Below are 25,065 nucleotides of genomic sequence, written 5' to 3'. Positions count from 1 at the left end.
TAAGTGTTTGTAAATATTCATTTTGCCAGTTTGAAATGTTACTGTGTTTGTGTTCAGAATGAACAATTTCAGTGTTTTATATTAGAAAAGCAATTCACTTTATCATCCTGAATGATAAATCAAAAACTCTCCTAAAAGAGCTGGCCTTGAAAGAATGGAGTGTATTCAGGGTATACCAGTTCAGAGTGTATGCACTTACTTGAAGCATGTATCATGTTACATAAAACCTATTCCCAGTTAAGGACAGCACTTAAATAAATTGCAGAATTAAAATGGCAGCATTAACCAATACATTTTTTTAAAACTACAGAGCAATTTCCTCACCATCATAGATAAAGATATCTTATGTACACTAATTATATAGAAGGTCTTGGTTTTCTCCTCTATCTCTCCAACCCCAATACAACTCCTAGTCTTCAATAAAATAGATTAAAGAGAAAGAGACTTTCTTAGCATAATACACATACAAAAGAACACATGAACTTTATTAAATATGTGTCTCCATGTACAATAATCATCCACCTAGTAGCATCAATGCCTGTATTACTCCCCTCTGCTCTCCTCCTAGGGCCCTGGCTCCAACTTAGAGAAGTAGAATCATATTCTGCAGAACCTGCACATCCCTGAAGAGATTTTATGACCACATGATCTTCAGCGTGACACACGGACAAGAAACAGATCTTCCTCTTGTAAATATTACTGCCTTGTACTATAACTGGGAACTCTTATTTCATTTCACTAATAAGTCTATATTCCATCCTGCCAAATGATGAGGAATTGAAGTGAAAAAGAAAGCCATGTATTACTATATATGTAATTAGTTTACAGACAAATCAAGTGAACGATTAAATTGTATATGCAATTACAAATGCACTTACCGCATGTTTTGGTTATTGTTTTTCCTTCCAGTGTGCCTTCAGTAAAACTACAAATACGTCTTAAGCCACAAGCTATGTGAGGCCAGAGAAAAGTGTATTTTACACAGTTCCCACTGGATACTATTGCCCAATCCATTCCCCTTCCTCTCCACAAACTACTTCTACAGGCTAATACAAAATGATTGCCTGGTTTATCATTGCCAAGGATTCTGGCAGAGTGCCACTAAAAACACCATCATCCCAGGAAGCAAATACCCATTAAAAAAAAAAAACTTCCTCCAAATCAGATGCTGCTGACAAGCTCATAGAGAAGACATTCATGAAGAAAAAAATTGAAAAGATAACTTATTTCATCTAGCACTTGGCACATTTTAAGTACTCATGCAAAGGAAATAATCCATGTGTTTAAGCGAGAGGACTAAACTGAGCTATCCACATTTAACTATGACACTGGCATAACTGGCATAACTGGCATAACTATGACACTGGCATAACTAAGACCAGAGTAGTATCATCAGAAAATACGTTACCAACATAGTTCTCCAAAGGGACAAACCCAGAGAGCGCTTGTGAAAATTTCCAAATGAAAATCTCAACCAAACTAATTATATCATTAAAAAATGTAAATATGAAATGAGGGGAGGAAGAATTGAAAAATCTAATCATATATCCTATCATTGGGAAAAATTAGAGTAACTGTCAAAATATATTTCACTTCATATTAGAAGGAAAGATGCTAAGCATTTCCTATATTTGTTCGTCATCAATCCGGTCCAGAGAGGTTAGCCATCTTTTGGCAATTTTGCCAGATTAGTCTAACAAATGATTATGAACATATGTTTGAGTGTCTAAAACCTAAGAACTGATGCTATGCCAAAGAAATCAGGGTGTAGACAATAGAAACATAAGGAATTCAGCCTCACCTTTTAAAGTTTTCATGAGAAACTATTTCATGAAGAAAACACGTTATATTAATATAGGAAGTTTATTTTAACTTAAAAGTGTATGGGCAGTACATGAAGCAATGGAAAGTAGCTGAGCAAATGATATGGAAAGAAACAACATAAATGCAAAAGGAGATGCCTATGAATCCGGCTGCTTCATTTTCTATTAGATCCTACTTGGGCTTGCATTGTGTGAGTGTGCAGAATACAAGAATATACAAGAGTTAATCAATTTCTGGATCTTCTGCTTTCTCCACCTACCATGTTTATCCTCAGAATACAACCTTCCACCTCCCCACTGCCAGAAAAGTTGTCTTAAGTTTAAAGTTGCCATTAGTGGCACAGATAATGATGTTTCCAACATCTTTCTTGCTTATTTAATTGCATAGATGTCAGCTAGTCTCTATTATTTCCCACATTGTGACTTCCCTCCATGTTTATTTCTCAGGCTTACACTAGTGGTGTGGTATTATCTATCTAAATAAAGGAAATGTGCCAAAATATAATTGTATAGTGGTCTCTGCTAACTTCCTTCTTTGCCCCCTACTATGTCACGCTACTTAGTTTTAGGTTTCCCCACAGTCAATAGAAACATTTTTAAGGATTTGGGATAATAGCTGACATTTTTTGTACGTTATACTGGCGCTATGATAAGTGTGTTTTATGCATTATCTTATTTGGTCCCTAAAACAACTCTGTGTGACATGTGCTACTATTATCCCCATTTTTAAGATGAGGAAACTGAAGCTTGGAGAGATTAATTCACTTGCCAAAGATGAATCATAGAGTTGGGAATCTGATGTCAAAGAGGCTAACTCTAAAGCCCAAATTCTTAACCAGTTCAATATACCTGTGTGGTTTGTTAAGAAAATGCCAAATTCATCCACATTTTCTTCTGAAAAATGAGAAGAAAGGCAGAAGACACCTTCTCTCATCTTGTTGTCACCCACTTCATAGCCCATTTGGAAAAGATCTTATTTAAATTTTACTTCAAAATGACTAATATATCAGCATCCAAGCACTTAAATTTACTATAATACCTGAATCTTTCACGTTTAAAAAAAACTGTTATCAAAGACTATGTTCTTGTCAAAATGTAATGTCTTTCAACTTCAGTCAAGGAATTGCAAATTGCCAAATTGGGAAAATAATTCATATACTCTCATTCATGGAATTCAATATAGTATTTTTTAAGGACCCATTCATTGGGAAACAAATAGGGATTTTTTCTTATTTCTTTTTACAATTTTATTGAGGTATATTTGACATACAATAAATTATGCACATTTAAAGTGTACAATTTGAAGAGATTTGCCATATGTAAAAACCTGTGACACCATTACCCAATCAAAATTATAAATATATCTATACCTCTAAAAGGTTCCTTATGCCCTTTTGTTACCTCTCCCTGCTGGCACATCCCTCACAGGCAACCACTGATCTGCTTCCTATTTCTATACTGGTTTTAATTTCATCATATAATTTTACATGAATGAAATTATATTGTGTGTCCTCTTTTGTCTGGCTTTTTTCACTCAGCATAATTATTTGAGATTCATTCATGTCATAGCATGCATCAATATCGTTCATTTCTATTGATTGTGTAGTATTCTATTGCATGGACATACCACCATTTATCTATTACTAGCTAATGAACACTTGGGCTGTTTCCAGTTCTTTACTTTTGTAAGTATATTTGCTATTAGCATAAGTGTACAAGTTTTTGTATGAACATATGCTTTCATTTCACTTGCGTATACCTAGGAGTAGAAAGACTGAATCACATGGTAAAGTTGTTTACCTGTTTAAAAAACTGCCTAATTATTTTCCAAAGTGGTTGTAGCAGTGTATATTTCTACCACAATGTATGAGAATTGGGAAGAGGAATAGCCTTGTTTTTCTCAAATGATGATTATCAAGATGCAAGGGATATAAGTTTTAGAAAATATATTGGAATACAAGATGGAGGACCCCAATTTCTTTCTTAATGATGTATTGTACTAAGACTTATATGTTTATGAATTTTATACTAGTGTTCCACTTCATATTTATCTCCAGAGTCCCATATTCAAATATTTCATTTATAATCTATTCAGTCACCCACACGAAAAATTCCAGAGTCACTCCTGAGTCCACATTCTACATTATATGCCACAATAAACGCCAAGTTCTGCTCTTTTGAGAACTTGAAAATACTACCAATCTACCCCACTTCTCCATCCATAGCTTAGCATCTTATTGTCCCTTTTAAGAGCCTTCTAAATGATTTCCCTGGCTCCAGAAATACACTTCAAATCCAGCCTTTAAAGATACAGCTGCAAAAGAATAAAAAATAAAAATATGACCATGCTAGTGCACCTAAATCACAAGATAAGGTTAAAGCGACCACTGCGCATCTGACCCGCCCCCCATCTTTCCAGGCTTATTGTTAATTACTTCCTGCTTTCCCTTATTCCACCAAACTACTTGTAATGTAGTTACTCATAAACCATGCTTTCTTCATTTGACAAAATTCAACATCCATTCATGATAAAAACTCTCAGTAAAATAGGAATACAGGGCAAGTACCTCAACGTAATAAAGGCCATATATGATAAACCCACAGCCAGCATTATACTGAACAGCGAGAAGCTGAAAACATTTCTTCTGAGATCGGGAACCAGACAGGGATGCCCACTCTCCTCACTGTTATTTAACATAGTACTGGAGGTCCTAGCCATGGCAATCAGACAAAACAAAGAAATACAAGGAATCCAGATTGGTAAAGAAGAAGTTAAACTGTCACTATTTGCAGATGATATGATACTGTACATAAAAAACCCTAAAGACTCCACTCCAAAACTACTAGAACTGATATCGGAATACAGCAAAGTTGCAGGATACAAAATTAACCACAGAAATCTGTAGCTTTCCTATACACTAACAATGAATCAATAGAAAGAGAAATCAGGAAAACAATTCCATTCACAATTGCATCAAAAAGAATAAAATACATAGGAATAAACCTAACCAAGGAAGTGAAAGACTTATACTCTGAAAACTACAAGTCACTCATAAGAGAAATTAAAGGAGACACTAACAAATGGAAACTCATCCCCTGCTCATGGCTAGGAAGAATTAATATCATCAAATGGCCATCCTGCCTAAAGCAATATACAGATTTGATGCAATCCCTATCAAATTACAAACAACATTCTTCAATGAATTGGAACAAATAATCCAAAAATTCATATGGAAACACCAAAGACCCCGAATAGCCAAAGCAATCCTGAGAAAGAAGAATAAAGTAGGGGGGATCTCACTCCCCAACTTCAAGCTCTACTACAAAGCCATAGTAATCAAGACAATTTGGTACTGGCACAAGAACAGAGCCACAGACCAGTGGAACAGACTAGTGACACCAGACATTAACCCAGACATATATGGTCAATTAATATTTGATAAAGGAGCCATGGACATACAATGGCAAAATGACAGTCTCTTCAACAGGTGGTGCTGGCAAAACTGGACAGCTACATGTAGGAGAATGAAACTGGACCATTGCCTAACTCCATATACAAAGGTAAACTCAAAATGGATCAAAGACCTGAATGTAAGTCATGAAACCATAAAACTCTAAGAAAAAAACATAGGCAAAAACCTCTTAGACATAAACATGAGTGACCTCTTCTTGAACATATCTCCCTGGGCAAGGAAAACAACAGCAAAAATGAGCAAGTGGGACTACATTAAGCTGAAAAGCTTCTGTACAGTGAAAGACACCATCAATAGAACAAAAAGGAACCCTACAGTATGGGAGAATATATTTGAAAATGACAGATCCCATAAAGGCTTGATGTCCAGAATATATAAAGAGCTCACACACCTCAACAAACAAAAAACAAATAATCCAATTAAAAAATGGGCAGAGAAACTGAACAGACAGTTCTCTAAAAAAGAAATACAGATGGCCAAGAGACACATGAAAAGATGCTCCACATCGCTAATTATCAGAGAAATGCAAATTAAAACTACAATGAGGCATCACCTCACACCAGTAAGGATGGCTGCCATCCAAAAGACAAACAACAACAAATGTTGGCGAGGCTGTGGAGAAAGGGGAACCCTCCTACAATAGTTCATATATAGTTCAACCATTGTGGAAAGCAGTATGGAGGTTCATCAAAATGCTCAAAACAGACCTACCATTTGACCCAGGAATTCCACTCCTAGGAATTTACCCTAAGAACGCAGCAATCAAGTTTGAGAAAGACAGATGCACCCCTATGTTTATCACAGCACTATTTACAACAGCCAAGAATTGGAAGCAACCTAAATGTCCATCGGTAGATGAATGGATAAAGAAGATGTGGTACATATACACAATGGAATACTACTCAGCCATAAGAAGAGGAAAAATCCTACCATTTGCAGCAACATGGATGGAGCTGGAGGCTATTATGCTCAGTGAAATAAGCCAAGCGGAGAAAGAGAAATACCAAATGATTTCACTCATCTGAGGAGTATAAAAACAAAGGAAAAACTGAAGGAACAAAACAGCAGCAGAATTACAGAACCCAAAAATGGACTAACAGGTACCAAAGGGAAAGGAACTGGGGAGGATGGGTGGGCAGGGGGAGATAAGGGGGGGGAAGAAAAAGGGGGGTATTCATGCATGGGGGGGAGGGAGAAAGGGGAGGGAGGGCTCTACAACACAGAGAGGACAAGTAGTGATTCTACATTTTGCTATGCTGATGGACAGTGACCATAAGGTGGTTTTTAGGGGGACCTGATATAGGGGAGAGCATAGTAAACATAGTATTCTTCATGTAAGTGTAGATTAAAGATTAAAAAAAAAAAAAAAGAAAGAAAGAAAGAAAAGGGAGATTACTCCTTCATAGGATAAAACAATTGGTAAATCAAAAATTAATGCATGCTTTAAATATCCTTAATGTTGATCACCTAAAGGGTGTCCGATGATCAGCTATGGAGGTACTCTTTTCTGATAATATTCCTTTCTCTTAATAAAAATAAAAAAAATAAATAAAAATAAAAAAAAGCAGTTCCTGTGTGCTGACCTCCAACGAGTTCTACACAGTGGTATAGAGGGCATGTCAAAGTGTGGGCAAAGGGTCTGTTTGTTTCTATGCAGAAGATCAAGGCCTAGCTTGGCTACCCAGAAAATGAACTAAGATATGATATGAGGAGGAGCTTCTGGCATCAGCACTCTCTGGAGGACTCGTGCTAGGGGATGATCATCAAAAAGCCTCCACAGGTATCCGGGCGATTCTGCGGTTGTGGCTGCGTCCACCCCACCATTTCCTGGACTTGCCATTGGAATGAGGAGGGAGATGTCTAGGCTAGCATGTGCATACAGTGAGACAACGAATTTGACCAGATCTGTACTGTTGGAACTCAACCAGGAGTTGGGAGGGGTGCAAGTTGTAGCGCTCCAAAATCTTATGACTATAGACTATCTACGGTTAAAAGAACATATGGGATGTGAACAGATCCCAGAAATGGGTTGCTTTAATTTGTCTGATTTCTCTTAGACTGTTCAAGTACAGTTGGACAATATCCATCATATCATAGACTAATTCTCACAAATGCCTAGGGTGCCTAAATGGTTTTCTTGGCTTCACTGGAGATGGCTGGTAATTATAGATTTGCTTTGTTTATGTCACCGTATTCCTATTATGTTAATATGTGTGCGCAAGTTAGTTAGTAGTTTAAAACCTATACATACTTAAGGTACTCTACAAGAAGATATGTCAAAGAAATAATCAGTCCTCCCATGTTTTCTTCCATATGCTACCTCTATAGCTTTTCTTCTTCCTTCCTAATTACAGCCCTTAAATAAAATTTATGCCTTACATCGAATTTACCGAGTAACATAATTCCTCCAGGTGGTAAAGATACCTCGAGACAAGTGCTGGGCATAGAAGCCACAGGGCATAAATCTGCAAAGAAGTAAAAAGCTAACCTTTTCAAACAATATGGCTTCTCTCTCACTTACCAACTTTACATTTCCCTGTATGGCCCCGGAAGATGACTGGTTAGCCAGAGACGGATAAGATTCCTCAAGGGAGGAACAACCTAAGACAGGCACAGTCACAGGGGGGCCATCAGGTGAGAAATTGGGGAACAACAGTGGTGAAGCTTAGAACCTCACCACCCCCTGTGTTGAGAGAAAGCTTCTGCATCCATGGATGTTTTATTGCCCTTATCTAGCTCGGATTAGCACATAGTCTACAGGCACACACCTGATCATCTACAATTGCTCTCTTACAACACTAAACTATGTTTTCTACCTTTATCTTGCATCTACCTACCACTTCAGCAGTTTATTAAAAATAAAAATAATAATAATAATAAAGGGAGAAATGTGGGATCCACATATAAATCAAGTATAAAAATCAAACGAATATTCAGATTTGACCTGATTGTTTATAGTTCATAATGCGTGATCAGAACCGAAAGTTTCTGTGATGAATGCCCTTGTACTGTTCACCATGTAAGAACTTATTCACTATGTAAGAATTCGTTCACTATGTAAGAACTTGTTCGTTATGCTTCAGAAGATTGGAGACTGACGAGAACTAGGCTTGAGATGGATTAATGATTGTGCATTGAGCATTGACCCCCCTACACAGAATTTTATTGTTGTTAACAACCATTTGATCAATAAATATGAGAGATGCCCTATCAAAAAAAAACATAGAATATAAAATACCTTTTCAATTTAAAAATTCTTTAAGAAGAGTTAACTATTTAAAGCAAAAGTAATAATGTATTGTGAGGTTGATAAAATATGTATAAGCAAAAAAAAAACACACACACAAAAAAACCCATGCTTTCTTGATTCCATACACTAACTCATACAGTCTACTCTCTCTAGAATGGCCTCCTGCCCACTATTCACCTAACTAACTCATCTCTGTTATCATTTCCAACAGGTAGTCTTTTTCATATCCCCAGGTTTTCTTCCTTGGCAGTTCCATATTTCCATGGGCACACTTCTATGACAGTACCAGTGGATTGCTTCTAATTATCTGATCATGATTTTCCCCCCTCAAGAATATGGACTGTTTGGTACAGAGGTGTTTTTAAATCATTGCATCTGTGGTACCTAGAGCCATGCTTGGCACATAGCAGACACTTAATAAATCTAGATTGAATGAATAGACATGTCAACGTCTGAGAAATTTGGGAAAAGAGAATCTATGAAAAAGTTCTAGGATGCTAGGATATATTGAATCATAAATACAGTACAGTAGAGCAGAGACCTGCAAATGTCCTATTAGAAGCCTTTTAGAACTCCATGTGGAAGCTCTAACTTTACAATCTACCTGGATTGCAAAGATTGGCTGCATCCACTTGGTAGATGTGTTTTTTTAGTCATTACCCTTTTGTGTACATGATATAATTTCACTGAATATATTTGCCTTTCAGATAAGTCAGCACACTGTCACCATAAAGTCATCCCATAGCAAACCTCTGTAGGATTCTCCCACAATCTTGTTGGTAGCATCTGGCTTCTCAGGGGATAGAAAGTTGAGAACTCAATAATAGTTTCTTAAATATGTGTGAATTTCATTAGAAACTCATGTGGAAAATATATCAAAGGCTCTTGAAATGAACCTCTTATAATATTGCATGAAGACAGAAAATACCTTTTGAATAAATTAAATAATTTATTTGTTTTGGAGACCCTTGACCAAAACAGGGAAATGACTCTTCATAATGGCTCTCATATTCTGAGGATACATCTGCATATGAAGCAGAGCAAGGATGTGTGACTCAGAAATTCCACTCACTGGAAGTCAAAGGCATTTTTTTTCTATCTGGGCTTAAAGCCAATGTTACCATAGCCTTAATGAACCCAACATACTTGTGAGTCATGTGACTTCAGGAGTATTATAATAATAGTTAAATTTAAAATAGCAAGAAGAAGGGACATAATAAAGATCAGAGCAGAAATAGATAAAATAACGAAGAATAAAATAATAGGAAAAATCAAAGAAACTAAGAGTTGCTTCTTTGAGGAAACAAACAAAATAAACAAGCCCCTAGCCAGACTTACCAAGAAAAAAAGAGAGAGTACACACATAAACAAAATATGAAACAAAGAAGGGATAGTAACAACAGATACCACAGAAATACAAACAATTATTAAAGAAGTCCATGAAAAATTATATGCCAATCAAATTGGACAACCTAGAAGAAATGGAAAAATTCCTAGAAAAATACAGCCTTCTAAGACTGACCCAGGAAGAAACAGAAAATCTGAACAGACCAGTTACCAGCAATGAAACTCAGGTGGTAATCAAAAAACTCCTAACAAAACAAAATTCCAGAACCAGATAGCTTCACAGCTGAATTCTACCAAACATTTAAAGAGCTAACACCCACCCTTCTTAAAATATTCCAAAGGCAGAAGATGAGGGAATACTTCCAAACTCATTCTATGAGGCCAGCATCACTTTAATACCAAAACCAAAGACACCACAAAAAGAAGAAAATGCTACACTCATAACCATGATGAACATAGATGCAAAAATCCTTAACTAAATATTACCAAACCAAATTCAAAAATGCATTAAAAGGATCATCAATCATGAATAAGTGGGATTTATTCCAGGGATTCAAGGATGGTAGAATATTCACAAATCAATCAATGTCATATACCACATTAACAAAAAGAAGGATAAAAACCACATGATCTTCTCAATAGATGCTGAAAAGGCATTTGACAAAATTCAACATCCATTGATGGTAAGAACTTTCAACAAAATGGGTGTAGAGAGTACATACATCAACACAGTAAAGGCCACATATGAAAAACCCAGAGCCAACATTATACTCAAGGGAAAAAGCTGAACAGTTTTCCTCTAACATCAGGAACAAGAAAAGGATGTCCAGTCTTACCACCACTTTTATTCAACATAGTATTGGAGGTCTTAGCCACAGAAATCAGACAAGATAAAGAGTTAAAAGGTATCCAAATTGGTAAGGAAGAAGTTAAACTGTCACTATTTGCTGATGACATATTATACATAGAAAACCCTAAAGACTCCAACAAAAAACTATTAGAACTGAATTTAGCAAAGTTGTAGGATACAAAATTAATACACAGAAGTCTGCTGCATTCCTACATACTAACAGTGAACTATGAGAAAGAGAAATCAAGAAAACAATTACATTTATAATAGCATCAAAAAAGAATAAAACACCTAGGAATAAACCTAGCCAAGGAGGTAAAGACCTGTACTCTGAAAAGTATAAGACACTCATGAGAGAAATGTAAAAAGACACAAATAAACAGAAGTCTATCCTGTGCTCATGGATAGGAAGAATTAATATTGTCAAAATGATCATCCTTCTCAAAGCAATTTACAGATTCAGTGCAATCCCTATCAAAATGCCAACAGCATTTTTCAGTGAACTAGAGCAAATAATACTAAAATTCATATGGAAACACAAAAGACCCCAAATAGCCAAAGCAATCGAAGAACGAAGTAAGGGAGATTATGCCTCCTGACTTCAAGCTATGCTACAAAGCTACAGTAATCAAAACAGTGTGATTTTGATTGGTACAACAAGTGATCCACAGATCAATGGCACAGAATGGAGAACCCAGACATAAACCCATGCATATATGGTCAATTAATATATGATAAAGGAGCCATGAGTAAACAATGGAGGAAAGACAGCCTCTTCAATAACTGGTGCTGGGAAAACTGTGTAGATACATGCAAGAGAATGAACTGGATTACTGTCTAACTCCATACACAAAAGTAAACTCAAAATGGATTAAAGACTTGAATGTGAGTCATGAAACCATAAAACTCTTAGAAGAAAACACAGGCAAAAAATATCTTGAACATAAGCATGAGCAATTTTTCCCTGGACACATCTCCTTGGGCAAGGGAAACAAAATAAAAAATGAACAAGTGGGACTACATCAAACTAAAATCTCTGTACAGCAAAGGACACCATCAGCAGAACAAAAAGGCAACCTACAGTAGGGGAGAATACATGTGTAAATGATTCATCTGATAAGCGGTTAACATCCAAAATATATAAAGAGCTCATACACCTCAACACCAAAAAAACAATCTGATTAAAAAATGAGTGGAGGACCTGAAGAGACATTTCTCAAATAAAAAATACAGATGGCCACAGGCACATGAAAAGGTATTCCACATGGTTAATCATCAGGAAAATACAAATCAAAACCATGATGACATATCACCTCACACCAGTTAGAATGGCCACCATCCAAAAGACAAGAAATAACAAATGTTGGCAAGGATGTGGAGAAAAGGGAACCCTCCTAACTGTACGAGGGAATGTAAATTGGTGCAGCCACTATGGAAAGCAATACTGAGGTTCCTCCAAAAACTAAAAGCTGAAATACCATACAATCCAGTAATTCCACTTCTAGGAATTTACTGGAAGAAAACAAAATTCCTGATTTGAAATGATATATGCACCCTTACGTTTATTGCCCCATTATTTACAATAGCTAAATTATGGAAGCAACCTAAGAGTCCATCAACAGATGAATGGATAAAATACAGTGGTATATATACACAATGGAATATTATTCATACATAAAAAAAGAAAGAAATCCTGCCATTTGTGACAACATGGATCAACCTAGAGGGCATTATGCTATAGGTGAAATAAGCCAGCCAGAGAAAGACAAATACCATATAATTTCACTTATTTTGGAATCTAAAGATAAAACAAAACAAAATGAACTAAACAGCAGTAGACTCATAGACACTGAGAAGTTGACTGGTGGTTACCATGGGGAAGGGGATGGGGTGTGTGGGTAAGAAGGGTAAGGGGGCTAAAGGGGCACAAAAATTCTCCAATATAATATAAGTTGGTCTTGGGTATAGTAGTACATCATGGAGAATACAGCTAATGATTCTGTAACATCTTCCTATATAGATAGTAACTGTACTTGTTGGGGTGAGGATCTAATAATACAGGTAACTGTTAAGCTACTATGTTTTATATTGAAACCAATATAAGATTGTATATCAATGATACTTCAGTAAAGATTTTAAAAATAAATAATTTGAAATTTAAAATAGCATCCTAGATGATAGATGACACTTTGTTATGAAGTGCATAAATATGAATGAGGCATACAACTAGAAAAATGACATCACTACATACATGAAATTGCTACAAAAGAGTCTTCATTTTTCACTAACATTTATCCCCCTATCACCCACACACAAAAAAACTAAGTTATATGCCTCCTCAATCTAGCTCAGTGAAAAAAAAGACTGTGATTTTGGTTAAATTCAATTAAATTCAAGAAATAGTTCCTGTACTAATTAAGTATAAGGCAATTAGCTAGGATACAATTAGCTAGAACAATACAGGTTTTGTCCCATGGTGAACAATAGGGTGTGAAGAACTAATTTAGAATAAGGATGAAATGGAAAGTGATGTTAAATAAACATATTCCTTTGATTATATTTTACCTGACATTACTATTGCTACACTATGTTTTGTTAGACATTGACTGATACATATTTCAGTTCTTATATTTTTTATTTTTTGAAATCCTGTGTTTATTTCTTGGAACTTTGTGGTCTTGTTTTATTGATATGCTATTTCTTGAATGTCTCTTAAGGACATTAATGATTTTTTTTAAGTTTTCTGCTTTCTCTATTAGTTCTATTACCCTTTTGATTTCTCTCAATTATTTAGCAATTCCTAGTGTATTTAGAATACCTTTTTTGCTTCTCTGTGGTTACAGGCAATTGCAGGATTTTGCAATCAGTCACTATGGATGAAGGGTGGCCTATGCTACCAGGCAAAGCACAGAGTGCTAGCAGCATGTGTTCCAAGTTTGGGGTTTTCCTGTTGCTCCTAGGATCTCTCTGTCTCCTTCTGTCTGTGTCTCTGTCTGTCTGTCTGTCTCTCTCTTCTAGGCCCAACACATATGCTCATTATCTTTCATTGCAGGGAAAACATTGTTAAAAAATACACACAGTTCAACAGAAACAGGAGAATGGAAAAGAGATAACTGGCTTGGCTGTATCAAATACAGTTTTATAAATATGTACCTTAAAAGTGCCCAGATATAATCTAATCCTGAGAGCATTCCTAACATAAATTTCACAAAACCCTTGCTTTCCAGAGTCGATTATTCTGAATATACATATACCTATATGTATAAGCACAGGCACATGCATAATCTGCCATCTTGTTTTTAGCTGATTATCATTCTACATATGTGTATACATTTGAGACATGATAGTCCACAAAATTCTCAGTGTGATGAAAATACAATGTTATTTTCTCTAAGAAAATTATCTAGCATGAGTTCCCATATCTGCATGAAATAAAAAAAAACAATTTAGTCAACTTCTGTTTCTCAGTTCAATCCAGTGATTTCTTTAACAAATCCCAATGTTTTTATTCATTTACATTTAAGGTATATATGCTTCTCTTTTATCCCTATTCCATACTCCTTAGTTCCCAATAACAGTGATGGTGGATACAGTAAGTCTTTCTCAATCTCCCTTTCTCTCTAGCCTATGCTGAAATCCTTTCTAATGATGTATTATTTCTTGACTCATGTGGAATGGAACAATATGGGTGAAGCATACTGTACACTCAGAGGACAACTGCCAGTGGTCAGTCATCTGGTATTTTAGCATTGCCAATCTTTCTTATCCATTGCTGGTATGGACCACTCACATCTCTGGTTACTGCATTCCCAGTTCCAAGACCTCTTGGACAACTTGTCTCCCTTCCCAAAAGCGGATACACCATTTCTCTATCCATAGTAGAGTGCCTGGGAGAATGTGCCACTTCTATGAAGCTGCTGCCATCCAAGGTTTTAGTTGAGTAGTGAGGCACAAGATTATTTATTCTCTATTCCTACTTAAAGTAAATTATACCATGTCCTCCCCACACTACACACTCATACACACCAAACTCCTAATGAGGGGGAGTGGCAGAGCACGTGGTCCCCAACAATACTTGTAACTTACTTTCCTAAACTTTCTGCTTCCCATGAGTTCATTTATCTAATATGACAGGCAGAAAGACACACCAATCTTCCTTGTTAACAGACCTACATCAAACCTTTTTGGTCTTAAACTGAGGCCTTTTGACTGTAAAAGCTTGAACTACAATTTAGAATATAGAATATAGAATGTAGAAGTTCTTTGTTCTCACCTATGGGATCTTCCTTCCCTGAGCAACAGGTACACCCTCTGTCATTGCCCAATAGAAAGAAGGTGGCAGTTCAACAAGGAAAACAAGAAAGTTCACATTAGTTGTATTTGAACTGTTACCCCACCTCAAATTAATACCTGCTGTGCTATATTACTATATATTTCCTGTATCCATAATGAGATTAAATGGGATTGTCTCGAATGTGCCTTTAGCCTGAGTCTGAATCAGGGTGGAATCATAAACACTGATCTCCACAGTAGGCCATGGTGTGTCCTCATGTAGGGACAGAAGAGCTACTACTTCAAGTAGGCCAACTATCAGCTCAAGAGAGACTCAGATGGTCTGTGATGAAACTGAGTGACAAATGTTAATTTTTTCCCCTGTATTTCTTGATAAGACCTTTCCTTTGTCCAGATGTCTTTTTTTAATATGTATTTCCAGATTTATTGAGGAATAATTGGCAAACATAACTGTATATATTTAATGTGTACAATATGATGACTTGATGTACACATATATTGTGAAATATCTTCCTGCAGGTCTCAGGAAGAAATATCTTCATATAGGTCTCAATTTAATTTAAATAAGTTAAATTGAAGTTATTAAAGCAGAAATAAGTTATACTTGAATTTGATCTTTATGAAATTTGCTCTGCTGGCAGGGTACAAGGAGGCTCAGTCAGGGAGAAAGGAGCAAATTAGAAGAAAGCCTCTCAGAGAAGAAATCCTGAAAATGCATGGAGAGTTCAAATACAATTTAGAAGTACCACCACTCTATCCCCAAGTACTTGGCCCTCAATAAATAAAGAATGCATTAAATAGATGAACAGATGAATGCATGACTATTGGACTTAGCTTTGAAGTCAGTTTTAAACACAGCATATACAATTTTAATGAAACAGACAGTAACTGAAATTGCACTGGGCTGATTAGCAGACACTGTATGATATATCCTTATGAAAGATACTAGATGTAGAGACACATTCATTTAACAACTACAGAGGGCCATAAATTGTTCTAAATTCTTGGATTACAGTAGAAAGCAAAACAGACCCAGTCTCACCCTCATGGCTTTCCCATTGGAGTGAGCATCTGAGCTCTGTAACTGAGTTATGTTCCCTGCCCTTTACTTATTCACAGCCTGGTAGTAGAGTTGAAGTCATACAGGAAAAATTTTAAGACTGCAGGAAACTGTGAAAAATATAGCATAGTGGGGGCAAAAAACAGTGGAGGATTTAGGATTAGAGAGAAAGATGTGCTTCCAGAATAAAATGGAATTTGTCAAGCATACTGGTATTAGGCAGAAGGCATAAAGGGCTCTCAATGAAGAGAAAAAGGACTTAAAGTGTAGAAGATGGGGTGTGACACAGAAGAAAAGGTGTGACGCAGATTCAGAAAACACAAGGTGCCTCGCCCTGCCTACTGGCAAAGTCAGAGGGACTTTGAGCTCAGACCCTGGAGGGCTCTGTAAGAAATACTAACAAGTTTAGACCTGACATGTTAGAAGCTATGGAATGTATGTATCAAATAAGTGTTGGACCTACCACGTAGGGTAGGAAATTTGAGATCCTTGAGTTCTTCCTTATAGACAAGAGTAGGTAAAGAGATGAAAGAAGGTTAATGAGGATGAAATGTATCCCAAAGCAACTTCCCATTACTGATTTCTTTTAACTGATTCAGAACACTAGAAATACCTAAATCATTTCTAAGAGGGTTTTGAAAAATAATGAAAAATAAAACACTGAACTGCATAATGCCAGAATTTATTGATTTACTTTGATCCTGAAAACATGATGCCTTATTAAAGTCAGTTAACATGTTTATGTTTATGTGAATTGTTTAAAAGATCAAATAATACCTATGTGTCTATTGCAAATAATTCTTAGAGTCCTAGGAAATTGCATTAGCTTCAGATACAGATATTTTGGCTGGAACTAAAATATTGAATGTTGTTTATACATGAAATCATGTCATTTCAGAGTTGGAAGATCATAAAGGTCATCTAGTCCGACATCCAGACCAATGCATGAGTCCATACTCTCTACAACATCTAACTTCTTTTAAGAAGCCTTTTTATTTACTCATCCAATGGATATGTGTAGAGTACCAATGTTGTGAAAGGCACTGCACTAGGTGTTAAAGATAAAGCAGTTAACCATACTGACTCTTTATTCATGAAACTTACATTTAAGAAAATTGATCAAGAGACTAGCAATTAGTAATTTAGACTATTTCTCTTCCCATCCCCAACCCCCCCCTCCTCTCAATGCCAAAAAATGCAAACTATTCTACTGGCCAAATATGTCAAAATATGTCCTGTAATGATGTTCATTGCCCTCTGGGAGTTGCATGAATTCTATTCATAGCCTGGTCTACTCTTCAAGTCCTCAACCACTCCCAAATGTTCACCCCTTATCTCTCTCTGACTCTGTCTTATGATTTATAAAAAACCATTAGACCTACCAGAAACAATAATAATAATTAAGGACTCCCTACTCAAATGCCCAGTTGTTTCAATAATAGTAGCTTATATGTACATATACCTCCTTCCGTAACAACACCCATTGAAACCACAGTCAGTCTTGCTATACAACTCTCCCTATTCATGAAAGGCCAGGTCCTCCAGCTAGAAGTTTCACTAGTATCTGTCCCACTTACTCCTAGCTTATTTCCTTCCCTTACCACTAGAGCTGTTGAGAGTCTAACATGTTTTACCATAAACCCAAGCTTTTCTGAAATACTAGAGTCAATGACAATGGTCTGTGACTCTGTTATGGATTTTTAGGATTCTTGAAGCATTTCATTTTACTTCTGACCTGTATTATTCTTAATTTCTCCTATAACTAATAGTGTTACAGCAAAATTCTAGTTTACTTTTGGTAAGCATTTTATATACACATCTAATCATTTGTATAGAAAATAAACATTAAAAAGACTATGTAAAATAAATGCAGGTTTGTGTAATCACAAATAATGCTATAATATTTTTAGATGCTTGTGACTAATTTTTGTTTTGGATATATCTAAATCTGAATTGCCCAATATGGAAGCTACTAACCATGCATATGTATACCAGTTTTAATTAATTAAAATTAAATAATTAAAGATTAAGTTCCTCAGTCACAATAGGTACATTGTAGGTGCTCAGTAGCCATTAGCCACATGTGGCTAGAGTATTAGGCAATGCATCTAAAGAATGTCTCCATCATTACAAAAACATCTATTGGACAACATTGATCTAGATGGTTCTCATAATGGCGAAATACATCTATAAGAGAATAATGTGCTAAAGACCAGACTGATGCCCTTTAGGTTATTAAATCTGCCTTCCTTGTCTCATGTGTAAAATAGAATGGTAAATGCTTCATTTCTTGCTCTTTCTTCTTTATCACACAAATAACAAATACTCACTATTGATATATTTCAAATACAAACAAGTAAAAAGAAAAAGGAATAAATCATAAATCACTCTAAATTAGGTGATGTTACCTTGGTGTAGAAACTCATTTCTCAGTAGAGTAATGATTGATTCTTCTACTTTTCTGTTTAAGATACTTTTTCCCTTGACTATTAATCTGTAATAAGCTGATCTGCTGTGAGCTTCACAAAAATCGACAACAGCTTCACATATTAATATGCTCATTCATCAAATAATCCTAAAAAATTTCTTTGAATCGAAAAAAAAAAGTGAGTTAGCAGAAACACAGGCACTCTACCCCAGAAGAAAAATGTAACATTTTAATGAAGAGTTGCTAATTTCAACTATTAAGAAACCCAGGGAATCCCATCCTTTTACTAAAGTATTTTAACACTCCCTTTGAAGAGCGGAGTGGGAAAACGTTGAGGAAATGAGGCCTTCCTGCTTCTGCCACGTGTGGATAATAATCCAGCTGCATCTCCAAAATAACTGACTGAAAAGTTCTTTCAAAGAGCTCCTTGCAGCTGAATATCAAAGGAAATTTGCATGCTTCTAAAGCCATTGTTCTTGTGGTTCATGATGGAATTATGAGGGCTCTCCTGTTTTTGTCTCTAAGTATAAATAAATTGAGTTCAGTGATTTGAACCTACATGATCTCCCTGCAGACTTTCCTTCCTTTATATTATGGTATATATAATAAGGATAAAGGCAAATTAATTACATTTACTTGAGGCTGAAGACCACTGCAAAATCTTTGTTCTACTTAGATTTCCAATTATAATCATATTTTTAAAGAAATTTTATGAAATTTTCTTATTTCCTATTTCTTTTACATACTATTTTTATCTTTTGAATCTTTTAGAACTTTTTTCCTTCTATTCACATCTCAGAGAAAGCATGTCACAAATAATAATGTCATGCTTTCCTTGGCTGGACAAAATGTATTTTACAGATCTTACTCTTTCATTGCACATATAGATATAAGGAGGCTTTAGATGGTCAGTCTAGTCTATTTTGCTTCCAACAAGGGCTAAAGAAGCCTGAGCTGCTGACACCACCAGGTCACGTTTTATGGTAGCAAGAAGGGGCACACATTTCAAGTAAAAAACAGTAAGAAAGTGGTGCTGTGCTCTGGCTTCAGCACTGTAACCACCATACTTCCTTTCCTGGATGGGTCACTTCCCTAGAAAAGGAAACTTTTACCTCATTGTTAAATTGAAGAGTTCAAAACCATTGAAATATTTTTCATATAATGTTAAATGCAAACTATTCTACTGGCCAAATATGTCCTTAGTATAAGAAAGGCTAATGGTGGAGGAGCAATCAATGAAAATATAAAATCAGTACATGCTAATAAAAAAGATGAAAAGTTCTGAATGGAAGTAAATGTATTTTGCTAAGAAATTCTTCTATGTAGAATAAGAAGTTTAAAACACAGAAATGTGTATCTGGTATGTGATATTAAAATGTAAATCATCTTTAAACAGAAAATAAAAAACAAACAAATAGTATACTGTTTAAAGGATATAAAATAGGGTGATGGCCCGTAAGCCTGGAGAGTGATGTGGGTCAGAATTGGAAAGATGTTCTGTGATTTAAATGCTGGTAATTTGAAAGGAAGTTTGGCATTTGGGAGAGTTGAAAGTGGGAGAGGAGCATAAATATTTTTCCACAAACACTCCTAAATCAGGAATTTATGTGACTAAGGCATGATACATAACTGAAGCTCTGACGAGTATGAAGAGATGACTAATATCTGTGTAATTCTTTTGTGCCATATTTCTGTTCATGAAAGTAAAACAGAGTTTTCTTCACGTTTTAATATTTGGAAACTCTCCTACATAAAAAATACAATTCTTCTACCTTCCTTTTTCTTCCACGGTGAAATCCTGGCTGCCCTCCTCACCTATTACATGACCATGAGCAAGTTACCTAGCCTCTCTATCTTGGCTTCACCACTTGTAAAATGGAGAGACTAACAGCACCTCTGACATACAGTTGTTACATGGTCAAATGAGATGATGCACATAACGTGCTGAGCACAGTACTTAGAATATAGTTAAGTCTTCAATAAATGGAGTCATAAAAACTATCACTGTCTTTAATATTACAGAACTATTTCACAAGAACAAAACAGTGATCTACATAGTTTGTCAAACCATGAAGGGAAAAAATAGCTAATGTGACGAAAGAGAGTAAACATCAGTGTTCATCAGGCTCTAGTTGTGACGGATTCAATACCTGTGGATTTCAGATGACAAACTGAACAAATCCAATTCCCTGTAATCATATGTGTCTGCTTTACAGAGCAGCACTCTCTTGAACAGCGCTATCCAGCAGAACTTTCTCTGAGGATGGAAATACTCTATTCTGTGTCTGATACAGTTGCCTCTAGCCACATGTAGCTATTGAGTAATTGGAATGTGGGTAGTGTAAGTGAGGAACTGAACTTTTATTTTACTTAGAAATATAAGTAGCCACATGTGGCATGGCTACCATTTTGGAGAGCACACTTACAGAGAGATACAAATAAGCAGAATATGACGTCATATATTTAAAACAAACTTCTCTCATCGCTCTACGTTATTTTAAAAATAAATAATTTTTTGAAGGTGAATTCAAGTACTTTCTATCAGCCTTAATATAGTACAATATCCAGCTTAGATATATGTAAATGTTAGTCATTCAGCTAATCCTAAACCTTGGCATGGCTAAACTTCATAGATCTAAAGCAACAGCCTGACCCTGTGGGATTTACTCAATACTTGAAAAAGGGATAAACTGAACACAGAATTTACTATGTATTTGTTGAGATACAATGCTAATTGCAGGAGCCAATAAACCGTCGCTCTATGTATGGTAGTATAAATTGAGGACTCCATTTCTGGTAATGGCTGAGGAGCTCCTACTTTGTCAGTCCTCTTGAAGATTGATACACACACACTCTATAGGTAAAATACTAAAAACAGCTGTCTACAAATACTGCGAAACAAACCGAAGCAGGCAGAATCTGGATGTGGGGGAGACTACAGAAAGGTCAGCACTGGGTGAGTTTCCCATTTTGTTATAGCTTTTTCTCTAAGGATAGGGCCCAGTTGACTCAGTGCTGGGTGTCCAGAATTCTGATAGAACTCAATGGTTTTCCTATTGTAAAGAATGAGACAATAGGATTCAGGTGACCACAGAAGCTGCAAAGTAAGTGGCAAATCTTGAAAAGGAGAGAACAAGAGAGAGGAGCTCCAAATCCTATACATAAACTACCCAAATTTCTGGCTGAACCCTGCATTATACACATAAGACATAATAGAAGCAGCCCACTTAGGGCCAAAAGAACTAAATAGGTATTTTAACTGCTAACTGTTAAAGGGAGACAGAGCTGGGACTGTGAGTCTGGCCAAGTTTATTGCCTGCTAAAACCAAAAAATGAACACTCTTCTGAGGAATATAAGGGGATCCTAGAGTCTCTAGAACATATCATTTGTGAAGTCCAGATGCAATCCAAAATCCTAGATATATATATATAAAGAAACAGAATGGTGTGGCCCATATACACAAGGAAAAGGCAATCAATGGAAATAGATACTGAGATGACCCAAATTTTGGAAGTAGCAGACAAGTATTTTAAAGAAGGTATTGTATCTATGCTCAATAAAAGATAATATGCTCATAATAAATGAACAAATGTAATAAATCTCAACAAATAACAACCATAAAAAAAACCAAATGGAAATTCCAATTGAAAACTATATGTCTAAATTTTATTGGACCAGTTTATAAGAAGATTAGTGATGACGGATTAACTTTATAAGATTTATTTAATTTTTTTAATTACATTTATCAGTGAACTCAATATAAAATAATAGAAATTATCTACTAAAGAAAAAGAGTAAAATATATTTTAAAAATTTAACAGAGCCTTAAGGATCGGTGGGAGAATTAGTAAAATATTCCTTTGTATGTGTGCATATGTACACCAAATATTAATAATCCCAGAAGTAAGAGGAGAGGGATAATGGAGTAGAAAAAATAGTTAAAGAAATAGTAGCTGAAAATTTGCCACATTTTGTCAAAGATATAAAGAAAAAAAAAGATTCCAGTAACTCAGCAAATATCAAGCAGGATATACACACACACACAAAATGAAAAAAAGCTGACAATATAGTAAGATAGAGTTCATAGGACATACATTATACCAGATACATTCACACATCACATATACATAAATGTCATTCAGAGATACATATATGCTCTCACCTTATATGTATTGTCACATGCATTTTATTGTCCTTGGTCTGTCTTCCAAACCAAACTGTGTGTTTCCTAAGACAAGGGATTTCACTTGTCTCTCTATTCTAGCTCTGGGAACCTAGTACAGGAAAAACATTCATGAATTGGTGAATAAATAAAGTGTCCAGACTTAAGTCACAAAGAAAGCCAGTGGTAGAGCCAGAATTAAATGAAGACTTTAGTTTACTTCTCCCTCCCATGATTCACCTTCTTTCCTTTGCCTAGTTAGGGACACACAAACTTCCCTCTTAGAAATTTAAGGATTTGTTTGCTATACCAAATAAAAGTTAAACTGATTTTATGAAACTAATCTCTATGTTAAGCTACTGAAGTCACCTTGATGGAAACAGGGCTTTAGATATAAATAAGCTATATACAAATTTGACCTCTTAAATGGGGGAAATATTGGACTTAATCTTTCCAACTGCACACTGTACAAGCAATTCCCAAAATATGAATCATGTGCATAAAGTGAAACAGGAAAAGTTGCTAATAATGAAAAGCTATCTTCAGAATGTATTTGAGGTCCTTAAAAAGTTAAAGAGAAATTCATATGTAGATATTTCTGTGTACTCAGATAAGATGAATACTTTTGAATAATTAACAAGTAAAGTTAGTAAGAAATAAAGTGTACTTATTTAGTGCGGGCATTTTGCTATGTTTTACATGTATTGTTTTATTTTATTCTCTTGGTAGCTGCCTAAGGTAAATAATATTATTGTTTCCATTTTACAAGCTTTGAGAAACTAAGTCAAGTGTCTAAAGTCACCCAGTCAGTACAAGGATGAGCCAGGCCTGGCACCCACTGTGGGGCTTCCAGGCCAGGCCCCTTCACCATAAAGCCATACTTCCTCTCTTTTTTTGAAATCATCTTTCAAAGGCCACCTTTAGTTCAGGACAGAGCAGTCTGTCCTGCTGACACATCAAGATATGCGCTAAGCCTCACAAAGTGGTAATGAAAATATCCAAAAAGACTGTACTCTTAGGGGTCAGTAAGAAAAAAGGGAGCATAAATTTGACACTTTTAAAATATGAATCAGGTAGATATTACCTTTATTGTAGGCAACTGTTTCAGGCTACATGAATATTGTGAGACAAAATTCTTGGGAATTGAAGTGTATATATTATAGTTACATTGATCTCTTGGTTTTTAATTTATTAACATATTTATTTAGAATCACAATTGTTTTCATAATATAGCAATAACAAAATTGTTACTCTGAATAAACAGGAACATATGTTTATGTTGTACAGTAACTTGTTCCAAGGATTTATTAAAACTATAAACCGGGCTTTACAGAAAGCAAAGGAAAGAGGAAAACATGTTACTATCTTATCCTGCAGTGCAGATGAAGATATCAAAATGGGCAACTGCCTGCCAGGCATATTATAAACTAATTGGAAGCAACTAAATAAGGAATCAAGGTATCACGCCAATACTTTAAAAGAAAACATGTAGTTTTCAATATTTTTAAAGGATGTCAGGGTAAAAAGAATTAAAATTGAGTCTGTTTTTATGTTTCTCTAAATTTTCCAAAGCATGTTTGCCTTTCTAATTTGCTATCTCACAGTGTTTTAGATTAGAATGTTGTCCTTCCTAAATTCAAAGCAATAATGAATTGTTAACTGCAGAAGTAAAAAGTTAATATGTGTAAAATGTAGTTACAATAGTGCATTGCAGGAAATATTAAAGTCTACCTAGATTATGGCTGGTACAAACTTCTTTTTTTGTATATATGTATCAGGTTAAGTTAAAAGGGAGCTTTTGGAGCAAGATGATGGACCTAGCATATTTGTTTATTGTCTTTCCTTCTCTAGATCTTTAAAAGTAAAAAATTAAAGAATGCATAAAACAATAAGAACACAAAAATAAATAGAACCAGAGATGAAATGTCAGGATATAAGGGCTTTCAATGAATTTTCAGGAGATAAAAAGTAGAAGAAATGGGACAGCTAATGAAGTTGGCTAGAAATACAAGGCACAGTCCAGAATATGGTGATTTTCAATTTTATAATCAACCTACATATATATCAGAAAAGTGTTAATTATGGGTGCAGAACACAATGTAAAGGCTTTTAAACTTGACATATCTAAGTAAAGGTATAAACAGTGTAATTTGGGAGATGAAAACAAAAAGAGAGCTTAAATTTGAATCACGGGTAGGAACACTAATGTCCCTTTATGAAGTGAGGAGTCCAGAGATTCTGTCTGTAATCAGTAGATAACACAAATAACCAATAAAAGTCATAAAATAGGGCCATGACAAGCTGGAAACTGGTGGTGGTGTCAGCAAGGATGTAAAGGAGATAACCTAGCTAAATGTGCATCCATCATAAAGTCAATA

The 25,065-nt window shown here is 35.4% G+C and overlaps 1 protein-coding gene across 3 annotated transcripts in view; it reads right to left on the bottom strand.

Moving 5' to 3' along the window:
• The window catches only part of TFEC (transcription factor EC), a 629,038-nt gene that overhangs the window by 425,614 nt on the left and 178,359 nt on the right, over positions 1–25,065 (bottom strand). Inside the window, exon 1 of one of the 3 annotated variants that reach the window (XM_073238556.1) lies at positions 879–1,015. The exons of 1 other annotated variant lie outside the window; for it this stretch is intronic. The gene's annotated coding sequence lies outside the window, so the exon portion shown is untranslated. Of the gene's footprint in view, positions 1–878; positions 1,016–25,065 lie in introns of those variants that run through there. One more of the 3 variants, XM_073238557.1, reaches the window with a different exon arrangement.

The sequence above is a fragment of the Manis javanica genome, chromosome 6, assembly GCF_040802235.1.
Source record: "Manis javanica isolate MJ-LG chromosome 6, MJ_LKY, whole genome shotgun sequence".
Classification (NCBI taxonomy): Eukaryota; Metazoa; Chordata; class Mammalia; order Pholidota; family Manidae; genus Manis; species Manis javanica.
The sequence above is the reverse complement of the archived record's forward strand: the minus strand, read 5'-3'. Positions and strand labels throughout refer to the sequence as shown.